Source organism: Daphnia pulicaria, chromosome 4 (assembly GCF_021234035.1).
Source record: "Daphnia pulicaria isolate SC F1-1A chromosome 4, SC_F0-13Bv2, whole genome shotgun sequence".
NCBI classification, from domain to species: domain Eukaryota; kingdom Metazoa; phylum Arthropoda; class Branchiopoda; order Diplostraca; family Daphniidae; genus Daphnia; species Daphnia pulicaria.
The window spans coordinates 9,696,677-9,712,196 of NC_060916.1; the positions used below are offsets into that span (position 1 = coordinate 9,696,677).

A 15,520-nucleotide genomic window follows, 5' to 3' on the forward strand; every position below is an offset into this window, starting at 1 on the left:
TACTAGCCAATACGTTTATTTTCTTAAACAAATGGTTGAAGAAAACAGCAGTCTCATTCCAATGAAATTTGTTCACGACAAATATCCAGTACACACATCAAGATATGTGCAGCAGTGGTTCAAGGATAACAAAGAGAAAATTCAGAAACTACCCTGGCATGGTGATTTCGGAGATGTAATGCCACTGGAGAAAGTTTGGCAAGAAATACTGGAAATGATTAACAAAAGAGAAATTAAAATTAGGTCAAAAGACATGCTGTGGCAGTCAATCAACAATTGTTGGAATAAGTTATTCGAAGAACAATTTTTTGTTGGAGGATGCATCTACAGGATTCCGTTGCTGCTCAAGAACATAAATGAAAACCATGGAGATTGGGCCTTTAATAGAGTGTAACGATAAATACCTGTAAAGCTAACCAACATTGTCATCGTAAACTGTGATTGCTGTTTTGTTCATGTATCAAATACAGTGTTTTGGTGACAAAGTATCAGACTAACTTATGTTATATTTAATCCTGTAAAAATATAGACAAGTAAGAATAGGTTTTTGTTAAAAATTTAAAAGAAAACTTAAGTGAATGTTGTGTCCATTTGAAAATTTGCTTTTGCTTGATCTTCAACAAGCTCACAAGTAACATTTCTGAAAGAACTGAGAAATTCCTATTTCTGCCGAGGTTTAAAGCTTATAAAATACATATAACAAGTAAGGAAGATGGATTGCATAAATTTTGAATATGAATACCTGTGTTGGCAATAATAATAAAAGACAACAAATCCAGAACAAAGCTTGATTGAAAACCAAAACAAATACAGAAGTATCTGTCATCTAGAAATAACGAAATATAGTACTTACCAACAGCACCTATGGTGGTATGAAAGTAAAATAATTTTTCTCTCCAAAAAAAAAGGCTGACAGAGAAAATATTTTTTTTCTAACAAAAAAATTTGTTTTTACCATTTACTAAAAATATACACGCGAATAGATTGGCTTATTCTTTATGTAATAGCGAAAACTAGAACACTACAGAGGTTATGGCCAATTTGTAATTAATTTTATAAAAAAAGACCCATTTTTTGGAACGGCCATAAGATTCAATGGCTAACTCCCTCTATATTCATTCGACGAAGCGGTTACGCATGGCGCCATTAATACCGGCTAGGGAAATTAACAAAAATTTAAACAAAAAATATTGGGGCATTACCAATTATGTATCGAGTAACAACTCAAAAGATGAAAAAGAAATGATAAAAAAATAAATAGTTATCGTTAAAAAACTAAAGGGTCGTAGCGCCATAAGACGCCGTGTTAAAACCGGCGAAGTTGGTACGCAGTACCAACTTCGCCGGTAGGTACTGTATATAAATTTGTTTTCCCGGTATACATACACAATCCGGTGCAGAAGCGATGCGATCGGTTCATACACACCCTGAGTCGAACCGGTCATATCCAAAGTTTGCTTTTTGCAACTCCAAGTCATTGCGTAATGATGTGTCAATCCCGTTCCATTACCTGCAGTGCTCGCCATCTTAAAGTAGGATTTTGGTATTTCTCCTCGACTAACAATTATGAATAAAAAACGATTAATTGACTATTACTATTAATACAAAAAAATGTAAATTTTTTTTAGAACTTTGGTACTATTTTTTCAGAGACAATCGTAAGCATTGAAAACAAATACCTGCTAAGCTCTGCAACAAATTTCATAACTTCCTGAAAATATCCCTCGTGAACAGCTTTTCCATGAGACTTGCGAGTTATTGGAAATATGTACGCCTCAACATCGAGAATGGTTTTATATTTGCTTGGTAGCGTTGCGATAGAGGGATACAGCTTTCTAGCTAGTGTCGGCATGCCCTTTGCTTGACATTGATCGCACAAATGATCACTGGTCGCAAATCAGTGGACAACCATAAAACAAGCTGAACATGGGTGTTCAAATGACTTCATGTGCCACTCGTGAATCTTGAAAGGCAGATATTTGTCCGATGTCGCAATTTCGGAGTAGCCCATCATGTAATCATCTGCTACGTGCCTACATTAACAACGTAACGGTGCTCATTAGTAACGTTTGTAGAAAGTGCAAACTCGTAACGCGACGTAATTTTAAGTGAACTTTGTAAAATGTACACGTCGAACACGTTTCTCTAATAAATATACATCAATATATATGGAGTACAGGTTTGCCTTATAGGTGTGTATGGTTTGTGAATATATGCAAACATCATCATTATTTATGTTCACATATATATATATTCATCATGCATATATGTTCCTCTGTGTAGCGCTCGAAAATATGGAGAATTCTGAAATAGTATCTTGATACCCCCTATGTTCTTGTGCGACGAAGTTAAAAATTCTTCATCAATTTCATGTCCGATGGCTTGACACGGTAATTCTCCATTGATGTCCATTATTTTAGCTGAAGATAGTATCAGTAGTTGTTTGATGTCAAAATATTTTCCAAAAACGACCAATGACCTAAATACATCGGATCCTGAGTCGGGGAATCGCAGTTGGCGTCGGGCCTCTAGTATTCCTCTAGTATTCCGAATTCCTTTCGAAATGAGATAAGTAAACGTTTACATGTCACTAGAAGAGGGACTCCTAATGCCAGAGTTAAAAACGTTTCTTCGTTTGTAGTCATAAGTGATTTCCGGATAGTTCCTTGGCCAAATTTGGGAACAAATGCAACCATGACATCGAGTAAGCTTTGAGCAATTTCATTAATGTGAATCGAACGCCCGTTCGCTGACGTTTCGTTCAAACATGGGACTATGAGGGACTTCAATTTAACTGGAAGCTTTAGCAACAACAGTAGGGAAAAGAAACGCTCCTGACTGCCGGTATAAATGTTTGTTAATGTTTTTTTACAATTTGAGTTGATCAATGAAGTACCTAACGATTCTAAAAAGAATCTGATGTGAGGTTTTCGTAGGGTTTCGGTTAGCTGTCAGCACTTAACGGCGTAGAAGAATGTTGATGAATTTTTCTTTCAAAAACTCTTTTGGTGTTGCGTCTAACCAACTCACTTTCAAGATTAGCATTTCAGCCACTTCGGCTCTCCAGCTAATGTTACGGCTAAAGAAAAAATCAGAAAAAGATTAATGATTTTATCTGTAAATAAATATAACTTGCAATTCTTTTGAATTTTACACTTCGTTCGCTGAGATGTTGTTGTTTTCATCCCAGATCTGTGCTGAAATCGTTTTCATCAGCAGTGAAAGCATCCTTTCATCTACTAGTTTTTGTAGAGATTTTTGGTGATACTGAAATGCCGTCAAAGTAGTCAGGCCGTTTGTCAGCAACTCTTCAAGTGCTGGCTTTGGACTTGTTGCGTGTAACGTGTCCATTTGTCCAATGAATTTCAGATTTTTATCAACAGCCCCATTTGTTGTTGCCCAAAAAAGCCATGGGGGTTAGCTTTGGTTAGTGCCAAGAAGCTCGGCAAGTATGGAAATGTTTCTATGTTCAGATAGGTTTTTTAAATTGAATCTGTAAAGTAAGAATGATCTAAGTTTTACTCATACCATTCGGATCAACAATTTTGTTTTGTACAAGAGGAATTATTGCTTGAAAAGCAGCAGTGGTTGATAAATGTAATGACATCTAGGGATTTCTACCTATGAAATTTGTCATTTCAAGCGCTTTCTTGCTTATTTTTTCCTTGTCGCAGTCAGCACGTTAGTTAACTAGACTAAATTTTGCAAACTATTAATTTCATTGAAAGATATTGGAACTTATTAGGTTTTAGCTTACCACTCGAACAACTCAGTATTGGGATTCATCCAATACTCTCCTTTAAAGAATTAGAACTGGAATGAGAGCAGTCTGTGTAATGCCAGAATCAAGTGATGTTTTGTCGCAGAGCTTTTGTTGTTTATTAGCTTTTCAGCTAGCTTTTGAAATACTCCCTCACGTGACATTACTTTGACATATGCTGTACTATTTTCCAAGTAATATATGGCGCGTAAACTGGATTTCATAGTCTCTAGTTTGTTGGAAAAATCCAAAACAAACCCAGCAATTTTGTGTAAATGGGACTTCATAAATTCTGAGCCAGATGGGATGTACTTGCTAATGTTCCCAATTACTCGGCAAAATCGAAAGAGAGTTGGGTCGTCATGGCTTTCCCATTTCAATTCAAAAAAGGATTCTTTCAACGCATTACCCCAATCTTCCTCGTACATTACCTGCAATTATAAAAATAATGAAAAAACTTGTTAGGGATGAGAAATCAAAAAGTCAATACCTACTCACATGTATACATGTGAGTAAATATAATATTAATAATATTAACTTTCATTTCAGGTTTTTCCAATGGATATCAAGAAGCATTCACGATGTTAGACGGCTTTCCTGGCGGATCGTCAACTCTTCCAATTCTGCCTCAATCTAAAAGACCGAGATTGAGTTCTTCTGACGAGAGATGTAAATATTTCTTTATTGATTTCAAATTTAAATGAATTAATTTTGTGTATTTTGAATATTCACAGGTGCTTGTTATGAAGAAATCACGAATATGGCCAAGAAGATTAACGCTATTTTCAAGTTTATTGTTGCACAGCAGCAAAAGAAAATCCTGCTCCTGTGTAAAACTATCACGACGTGATCGTGAAAAAATTTCTCTCCGTTGATGATGATGAAACTGGATTTAAAATGCTTATACCAACAGATAAGCCGGAGGAGCCGTATCTAATATAAACAAACTTTTGAAGACCAATGATCAATTCTCTATGAGCTTGGTAATTAAACGTTGTATATGTCGTATGAATGTTTATGTATTAAAGTTTTTTTTTTGTAGACTTTGAACCTAATAGATTCGTATCAGTCTGCTGCTTCCGATGTTGACGCCATGATAAGAGCTGCCCTTTTAGCCATTCTCAGCGAAGCTGGATGCAACGCGATACATTGGCGAAAAACAGCAAATCTAACTTGATTGAAAAACATGTCGCATGTATTTTAAACATTTCGTAATATTTTATTTATAAACAAATGTTAAATAACATTAGTATATATGTATCTGTCATGAAATGCTAATCCAACTTTAAAATATACAAATAGGTAATTGTAGACCATAGGTAATGGTAGACCAATAGGTAAGAGTAGAGTATCAAATTTTAATGAGGTAGAAATTAAAAAGTCAAATTTGTGAAAAATTAAAACTTCCGAAATTAAAAATAAAAATGTTTTAATGCAATCAGTAAAAAAGACATTTAATTTGTTGATTAATTCATATATAACATTTTGTTTTGTAATAAATATTTTTTTTTAAATGTGCAATTCCTGAAAGATGTCGCCTCATATGGAGTTGATTTGTCGCAAGGCATCTTCCTATATTACGGTTTCGTATTGAATGTTAAAACTATTCAAGGTTACCGTCAAGTCTCTGGAAAAGAGCTGCTTGCTGCAATATAAACCAAAATTCCCCTTTACAATGGAGCCAATGGAGTCTCCGGCATTCTGTATTCCATAATGCAGCAGTTTGACGAAAGGGAAAACCATGGAACAGTAGCCTTGAAGGGAAGACACAAGAGAAAGTAGTAATCGTTTTCACCGTTGTCATACATACAGTAAATGTGGTGGATATGACTGTCTCATTAATTCCTAATTTTTCCACTTTTAAGTTATTTTTTTTTCTTTCACTTATGCCCTATCTTTTCCCGCCCCTATTGAAATATCCAGTGTGTCATGTAAGGTACCTGTTTATTGTGGTGGAATAGGTGTGAAGCTGTGACAATACAGATGTGTAATTTTCTCCATGTCGTCATCAGGCAGCAAGCGCAGTAATTTGGAGAAATATATACTGAAATTTGGTATCTCTTTTGGAACCGTCAAGAGTCCGGCCGTATTTACCGTGGCAACTACGATGGAGAAAATTTTGCATTTAGGTGGCTTACACGTCAAGAATCTTTTGGTGAAGGACTAAAAAAACGAGGAAATTGTAACTCATCACTGCCCGTATTAGTAACGGAGCATAGTATGTATAACAGAAACAAAAGGCGCACTAAATGTTTGTACCCATAATGATTGGGATTGCCATGTGAACGGTGATGACTAAAAAACAGCAGGAGGTTGGTTAATATAAAAATCTAGGTGATGGACATTTTGAGACGACCGATGCAATTCGATGCTGAGAGGCAGACGAGTAACTGTAATTCGGTCGTTCACTCAGATTAAAGGTCTTAAAATTGGCGATGGCCATTTTTTTCATGTTTAGTTCAAATGTCGTTCACTTGTATAGACCGAACGAATCCATAAATAACAAATTCATATTTTAATACTCCATCTCCTTTCATTTCGGAGCTTCTCGACGGGGTAAATTCAAATTGTCTCCGTTGATATTATACGCAAAAGTGTCGGCTCATGTTGCAGAAACGCCGGTGACACCAATAAAAGTTATTAATTCACGGCAACCTAATTCATCCTTCTGAGACTGCAACCCTCCTTTGACTTATCATGGACCCTCAATTAAAATGGACTTGTCATATCAAGGCCAAATGTGCGTCAGCAAAGAGAGCTCTTTTTGCTGTAAATAATAGTATTAGAAACTCATGGGGCTCCGACCATAACAAATTGCGTTTCTTATACACTTCTGCTGTTGAACCTATCTTAACAGCTAGGTTGTTCCATTTGGGTCTCAGCTCTAAATCGTAAAGCTATAGTCAAACAGTTAAGGTCATTTCAAAGGACAGTGGGGCTGCTTTTAACAAAATCTTTTAAAACCGCATCCACTGAGTCGATAATTTTACTAGCTAATATTATGCAAATTGATCATGTCATGATCCGCATCTCTGCATGTCGTTTACTGTCAAACAGGGATGATCCTTTTACTCCTTCCTTTTATCATTTCTTGAATGCATCATCACCAGATTAAGTCACCAAAGAGAAATCTGACAAATCCGAATCTCCCTTTTCCGGGTCTCTCCCACCATGGAAATTTTGTTTTAATATTTCACTCCTCTCCAAACACCTAGTAGTCCCAATGCTGCCATAAGAGGAAACAGTCAATGTCTACTCTGTTAGCACTCATTCACCAGGCAAAACAGTCACAGGAATAGTAACCACTAATCACGCCGGGGTAATCTCCTCACACAGTTTCTCTTTTAAATCCAACAAATCTAAACTCACTAACTCAAAGTTAGCAATTCAAAAGGTACTTGGTATCCCCCTCTCACTATCACACTGTCATTCAAAGATCGAAATTTTCGTTCAGTCTAGCAGTGATTTCTTTTTTGCTAGACCATCTATCAGGCATGATTCCCTTGATGCTGAAAATTTTTCTAATCTGACTACTATTCGAGGCTGAATCAATCTCTATTTCGGCCTCCATAGAGAGAATACTGGATACGAAGCTGCTAGAGAAGTGTTCACCAGGAAATCTCCTCGAGTGATGGTGAACTTCCCATCATCGAAAGTCGATAACAAAAAGGGAAAAAGAAGGATTACTTATCTCTGTATGGGAATCTGAATGGAGTAGTACTAAAAAAGGCGAAACAACTCGGAATTTTTTTCCCAACGTTAAAGCAGCTCGTACCCTCAAGACTAAAATACCGAGCAATAAGATCGCTCAAATTCTGACAGGCCACTGCTTACTAAATGCCCACTAGCACGGATTTGGATTTGTTAGGGATCCTTCTTGAAGTTGTGGCGACCCTATTGAGTCACTACCCCATTTCCTTTTCTTCTGCCCAACCTATCATCATTAGGCCAGAGTTTAAAGACATCTCACAAGAGGTGTCCAATGCCTGGCCACCTGAGTTGTCTAAGATACCACAATCCGATGTAATGTGGAGAGCCATGAAAAGTTTCGTAGCCAAATCTAAACGTTTAGACCCAAATGTCAAGCTAAGAAAGTGAATTTTAGGGGTGTATGGGGACTGCGGGAACCAGTTACCTCTCCTATCCCTGGCTATGCTGGTGGCCCCCTCGTGGGGCTTTGAAGGTTCAACTATACTGGAAAGGGTTCAAGAAAAATGTTGAGTCTAGCTGGCTCTTTTTGCCCAAACCGACACCAGAGTATTCTCGTCCAACAGGCCCAGTTTCCCAAAAATTGCCCATGCTTTATGTGTACATTCATATATTTTCTATATTTCTATATCATGTTTTCACGCATCATAATTGTATTATTATTCTGATTATATCCTTAACTGAATACACGGCAGCAACACTCCGTTCTAGGAGTATGCGCTACAAAAACCAAAACAGAAATAAAAAATACCACAACATCGAAAACCCTAGCTGGGACCAAGACGACGCCATAGATGATATAAAACCTAAAATATATGCAGTGGAATTCTAGAGGCCTGACAAATTCAAGACTCAAAAAAAATTCCGATCCCTACTCAACTCCGAATGCCCTGATTTAGTTTTCTTAATTCAACCTTTTGAAACCCCAGATTCAATGTTAAGTTTGCAACCTATCAAATCTTCAAGAAGGACAGAAATTCACGCCGTCGCGGAGGCGGTTCCCTTCTAGTTAAAAAATCATTAAAAGCTCACGGCCTTTCCTCCCCCGCAACTAGCACTCTAGAAGTAATCGATTGTAATAGATTGCCAAAAACTCTTGTCCAGTCAATTGTCTTCAGTTTATTCTCCAGAAGGTGACTGCTCTCCAAAAGACGTCCACCTTTTGTTAACTCCCCTACTCCCATTCATTTTGGGAGTCCAACGCTACCGTTATGGTGGGAAGGTCTATCTGAGCCGTGATAACGGACCATTCAGATAATACTATTGTCACCCCAAATGAACTAGGTACCAGAATCAACACATCATCATCTACCATCGACCTTATCATTTCCTCATCCCTGTTTTCTCTAAACGCCGCAACCTCCGTAGGCCCATTTTTAGGGAGCAACCATCTTCCCATCACCACCACACTAAACGCCGACCCTATCTGCTCCTCAAATAGACCCCCATTGTAAATCCTTACTTAATCCAAATGGCGTAGCTGGAACGCAGACCTACCCATCAACTCGATTCAAAATCTTTAAACAACCTAACGACTCTTAAATCGTTATTCGACGCCTTGAAGAAGCAATCATAACGACTAGTGACACAAACTTCAAGAAATCAGTCCCGTCACTCTCCCTCCAAATGGAGGGAGAGAAGAACCCCGCCACCCATGGTGGAACTCAGATTGTGAAACCGCAGTGAAGAACGTGAAGGAACCCGAGAGAGAAAGGAGTCGCTCGCCAATGGGGTAATCCACGCCGATCCGTCGGATCTTGGGCGCGAGGACCCTCGTCTAACTTTTCGCCTCGCCTCCAATCTTCCCGAGAAATTAACTAAGTTAGCCGACTCAGACTTGGCGCCCTGGCAGAAGCTGGAGGTTTTTCGAGCACACTTACTTCCGTCGCTCTCCCATCATCTTGCCACTGGGCGGGTCCTCCGTGGTTCCCTCGAGGAACTTGATACCTGCTGCACTGAATTCCTCCGATCGGTGGCCAATGTACCTCACACTGCCCATAACAGTTTCCTTTTCTCTGATCGCAGAGCAGGTAGACTGGGTGCCTCCCAGCTGAAGAAAGACGCTGATGTCTGGATTATTGCCAGGGCCTTACAACTCCTTGATAGCCGTGATCCTGTCGTCCGCCTCTTTGCGCGCGCCCAACTTGCGCAGAACATCACGAAGGGATTCTCCGGCATGCCACCTCAACCACTTCCCATCTCCGACTATCTTTCCGGGTCCACGGTTGGCGGTCTCCACGACACCCGCTTACAAGGCTGGCTCCAACACCTGGTCGGGGACAAGAAAGGCGGCACGACGAGAAGCCAGGATCGATGTATCCAGCGATGAATCGCAATAAAAAGTGATCGCTGACGACATCTCCTGTGTTTCTGCCAAAGCCGTCAGGGGCCTCCGCACCGTTATTAGAAACCGCGGGACCGTCTCCCTCACCAACGCCAACACCAGGGCCGGGTGGCGAGGGGACTCATACTGGACAATTAAAACGACATCGCTCGGCTCACTTTGTACCACACCAGCCTCTCCTTCGACGAATGGAGCCTCCTAAACAAGAGTCGTCTTGGAATTCTGCCGCTCTTCGGCACTCCTGGCCTGGCAGCTCCCAACACAAAATGCCGCAGATGCAAGGAAGATGTGTAGTCCACTTCCCACATTACCAGCCACTGCCGTAACAACCTGCCATCTATCGGCCACCGTCATGCTGGCCGAGATAGTCAAGACCATCACCAGATCTGGTCACACGTCCCGCGTCAACAGAGTTTTTGAAAACTCCACCCTCAGGCCGGACATAGTCGTTACCTCATCAACTCCTAACATTATCATCGACCTCACCATCATCTTTGACTCTCCTGAATCGCTCCACGCTGGATTTGCCAGGAAGGTGGAGAAATACAGCTGCCTTGGACTCACGCTCCGTTTCGTCATCGGAGCACTTTGTTCCTGGCTACCGTCCAATAATGAAGTCGCCGCCACCCTTGGATTTCAGCCCTCCGCTTGGACGCGTCTGTGAAGGAAGTGCCGACTCATGCCATCCAGGGCTCAATAGCCATTATCTCTTATTTTATGCCCAACGGGCTAATTCGGCGCCACCTCGGGCCCGAAACACACCTTTTTTTACTCATGAAAAGTCCGTTGGGCATAAAATGAAGGTAGAAATCCATAAAATTGATGAACTTTACCGAATTGTTGTGAGCAAACTAAGAATTTAAGTCCTCTGATTTTCACACATAGTGTTAATTGATATTTCATTAACAATTTAAAAAAAACGGCTACTGTACGAGGTCGCAGATTTTTTCTTCCGTTTTTTAATACGGAAGATTTCACAAAATTTAAAGTTAAATTACTAGACTTAGAAATAATTTTTTCAAAAAACAAATTTAACCAAACGAAAGCTCGTAAAAACTGAGTTCCATTTAAAATTCTTAAAAAATTAGATAATACGGACAAAACATACAAAATAAAAAAAACGTCGGTAAAAAATCCTCTACGGCAAAATGAAAAAAAAATCGATTTTCATTTTGCCGTATCTCGCAAAATACTCGTCAAAAAACAAAAAAAATTTGGAAATCAGTGTTTCATAACGATATGAATCCACGGTTCAAATTTTACAAAAATGGCTATTTACCCGCGCCCAAGATCTGATTGATCGGCGTGGATTGATCCATTATCTCACCACTATCATCAGATAAAAGGATCGACTGGAAAAAGAGACAACGAGGAAAAGAAAAAAACTGATTATCGCAGCGAAAAAAAAACGCCTGGGAATCATTTATATCCAGTCTCAATCCCTAGAACGGCCAGAGAACAACACGGTCGTTCATGAAAGCCATGATCAGAAGTGGAAACTACAGTATATCGGCCATCCCAACCCCTTAAGAAATTAGTAGGCACTCACACCACTTCAACACCCAAAAAGACCAACATCTTCCTGGATCTCTTTGGCTCATCAACGAACTACTCACAAGACGCCACTCTGCATTCTATCATCGACTCCCGAATCTCAGACGAATCCCGAATCTCAACAGTCAAATGACCCAAGCAATTCCTTCTCCCCCAACGAGATAAAAACTCGAGAGAAAATCGACTGGTCTCGACCAAATTCATAACGACATCCTTACCAACCTATCACCTACCAACAACTGACCGTCCTACAGCTATTCAACACGCAATAAATTTTTCCTTGAACCTTGGAAAATAGGCAATGTTATTCCCCTTCTAAAGACAGGCAAACCTGCCAACATAGCCAGCTCCTATCGACCGATAAGCCTCACCTCATGCCAGGGCAAATTTTTCAAGAGGATCGTCACAACCCTCTTCACCTGGTTCGTGGCCAAAAATGCCCAGCACAAGCTGGTTTTAGGAAAAATCGTTCCACCTCAGACCACGTGATCAAAATCGACCTTGACATCAAGAAGAAGACAAAGCTTACGACACCGTATGAACGCGTGGCCTCCTCAACAAACTATCAAAAATAGAGATTCCCTCTTCGTCAAGGGGAGCTGCCGATCGCAATCATTGGCTTTTGGAATGGCCGCAACGACCTATGAACGGATGACGGCCTGGTATTGTTCTACGCCCGTATCGTGATCCCCTCCTCCAAGCGTGTTGAAACTTTGCGCAAATTGCATTCCACTCATCAGGGCGTAGAGCGCACGAAACATCGCGCCCATCAACTCGTATATTGGCCTGGCCTGCCCAGCGACATCACCAACATGGCCAGAGCGTGTGAAATATGCAAGAAGACGTTGCCCAGTCTTCAACGAGAGCCTCTCATTTACGATCCCAGTCCATCATGTCTGTTCAAGGACATTGCCATCTACATTTTTGTCACGCCGGCAACCAATGTCTGATCTATTACGATCGTTTGTCTGGTTGGCCTGCAGTGTTTGAATTTGTGAAGCGCGATCTCTGTTACCACGACGTGATTCGTTCGTGCATGCGTTGTTTTGTCGATTTTGGTGTGCCCGTCCCCATTCGTTCTGATGGCGGCACTAATCTTACGTCAGCCCAATTTGACCCCCCCCCCCTCAACCCCCCCCCCCTCACTTCACCTCCAGCAGGGCCTATTAGAGTGGTGCAACACTCCCAGCGAAGCCGTCCTATCGCCGACCGAAATCATCTTGGCCATCCCATCGGATCCATCCTGCCAGCCCATCACACCACCTTTTCCAGCAAGTGGCGCAAACTCTTGGACCTACCTCCACTCGTCGTCGCTGCCATCTAGCCGATCCTTCATCCCCCAGTTGCAGATCGGGAAGAGCCCGTTCCGCCACCGCAGGTAATCCATCTCGCCAGTGTATTGCGAATTCAGTTATTTTCGTTAAAGAAGAAGGGTTCGACATGCTATTTTTGGCGTTGAAAAAGCAAAAAACGATTGTGGACTATAACTTGAGCTGATTAGGCCGTGTCACGTCTTTTCCACAGCAGCATTGCTGGCTACATGTGAATATATACCTGTGGATTTACCATTTCTAGCAAGTTTTTCTCATACTTTTTTTATCATCGCAGATCATATTCGAATAAGGTTGAGGTAATTAGTTGAAAGAAGCTTGTTTGGATTTAAATGGGTAATTCATGACGATCCAACTCTCTTTCGGTTTTGTCGAGTTATTGGGAACATAGCTAAATGAGTCCGGCTTGAAATATTTCCCATCTTCACAATATTGCTGGGTTTGTTTTGGATTTTTTCCAACGAACCAGAGACCATCAATGCCAGTTTACGCGACATATAGAACCTTGGCAAATAATGCAGCTTAGGTCAAAGTGGTGTCAAAGCTTTATCAGGTGAAGGTGTATTTCAAAATCTAGCTAAAAAGCTAATAAACATCAAAAGCTGTGATGCAAAATATCGTTTGATTCTGGAACTAAACAGAATGCTTTCATTTCAGCTTTAATGCTTTAAAGAAGAGTACTATTGGATGAACCCTAACATCAATTTGTTCAAGTGGTAAGCTAAAACCTAATAAATTCTTATATCTTTCAACGAAATTAATAGTTTTCAAAATTTAGTCTGGTTAACCTACGTGCTGACTCCAATGAGGATATTGGCAAGAAAGCTCTTTAAATTATTAACATCAAAGCTCGACATTCTCAGATGCCATTGCATTTATAAACTACTGCTGGTTTTTAATCCATTATACCCACTGTACAAAATGAAATTGGTGATCCTTACAATAGGTATGAGTAGCACCTAAATCATTGTGAATTAAGAGATTAAATGAACCACTTTGAACATAAAAATATTTCTTTACTTGCCGAGCTTCTTGGCACTTTGCAAAGCTAATCCCCATGGCTTTTATGAGCAAAAAAGGGGGTTACTGATATCAATTTGCTATTCATTTGACACGTTACACGCAAGAAGTCCAAATACACCATGAAGTGTTGCAAAGAAATGCCATAATGACTGACAGCATTTCTGTATCACCAGAAAGCTCTCCAAACACCAGTAGATGAAGGAATGCTTTCACTGGTGATGAAAACGATTTCCGCACAGAACAAGGTCTGTGAGAAAAACAATAACATCTCAGCGAACGAAATGAAATTTCGAAAGATTTACAAGCTCTATTTCATTACAGTTGAAATCTTAAATAACCTTTCTGATTTATTTTTTTTTAGTTATAAAATTGGCTGGAGAGAAGAAATGGCTGAGATGCTCATTTCAAAAGTGAGTTGGCTGGATTTTTAGAAAGAAGAATTTCTGGAAATTCTTATACGCCGTTTGGTGCTGAGAGCAAATAAATATTCTACAAAACTTCTCAAATTCTCTGAGGTTACTTTAGGTTACAAATTCTCTTTAGGTACTTAAATGATCTAGTACTACAGATTCTAATATAACATTAACAAAAATGTATATCGGCAGTGAAGAGCGGTTCTTTTCACAGCTGATGTTGCTGAACTTTACAGTTACAATCAAATCCATGTTAGTCTTTTGTCTGAACGACACGTCAGCGAGCTCTCATGTCAATGAAACTTTTCAAAGCTTACTTGACGCTATGGCTGCATTTGTTACCACATTTGGGCAAAGAGACATTCAACAAAACTAAAGATTGCGAGGAGGAAACTTTTTCTGCTTTAGCATTAGGAGTTCCTCTGCTGATAAAATTAAAACTTTACTTCTCTCGCTTTAAAATAAGTTTGGAATATTAGAAAACATCTGTCGCAAACTGCAATTCTCCGAAAAAAATTCGATGCATTTAGGTCATTGGTCGTTGTTGAAAAATTGCTATCTTCAGCTAACACAATGAATTATTTCTACTGGGAATTATGATGTCAAACCATCGAATACTAAGTAAATGTCGAATTTTTTACTTCCTCACCTAAAACATAGGGGGTGTAAAAATGCTATATTGCAAAATTCTCCTTTTTAAGGAATCTCGAAGCACTTCTGTTTTTTTACTTGACTTCTAAGCATCATTAAAGGTAATTTTTAGTTCAACCCTAACAATTACATAAAAAAGAAAATAATTTGAATTTCTAATATGTAGGTGATTTTTCACCTTGTATATGGATATGGGTCCAAGTGTAGGGCTATAGAAAGCATTGGAAATCTGTTAATGACCGACTACCAACTTTCCCAGCCAGTAATAGCATTAGATGTCTTCATGCTACACGACGAGTGGGAGATTATAAACATGGCACTTTTTAATAACACTTTTTAAGTAAAAATTGGACATTCCACAAGTCTTTCGCCAATTTATGGGCTTCAAACGATCCCAGTTTTACATCGTCTAAAAAATACTTTATCCACTTGTAATGTCTTTTGTTTTCTGGTTTGTTCCAGGAAGATTTTAGCCTTGAAGTTATTGGAAATAATTCACGGGGGAACAATGCTAAATAATTGAAGCAATTTACTGATATGTTGATTTTAGTTAAGTATTCTATCTAGAAGAAAAAATGTGCAAGTTGCACTGCTGCGGCCTGATGAAATTGGTCCGAAAATAAGCAAGCGGCAAGAAAAATAACATTTTTCTTACAAACAATTTGAAACCCAAAATTGATATTGTGATTTTTCTATGTCTTATGTAGATTGAAAAAAAATTTAAAATAAACAGCTT

General features: G+C 39.5%; 1 long non-coding RNA gene across 2 annotated transcripts; it reads right to left on the bottom strand.

Moving 5' to 3' along the window:
• LOC124335947 lies at nucleotides 1-822 on the bottom strand. Of its 2 annotated transcripts, none has more exons than XR_006916964.1 (3): nucleotides 743-822; nucleotides 405-682; nucleotides 1-208 (listed from the first exon to the last, which is right to left on the bottom strand). It is a non-coding gene; the product is annotated as an uncharacterized LOC124335947 (long non-coding RNA). The 2 variants fall into 2 exon arrangements; XR_006916965.1 differs by having other exon boundaries at nucleotides 1-340.
• Between the last annotated feature and the right edge of the window lie 14,698 nt (nucleotides 823-15,520).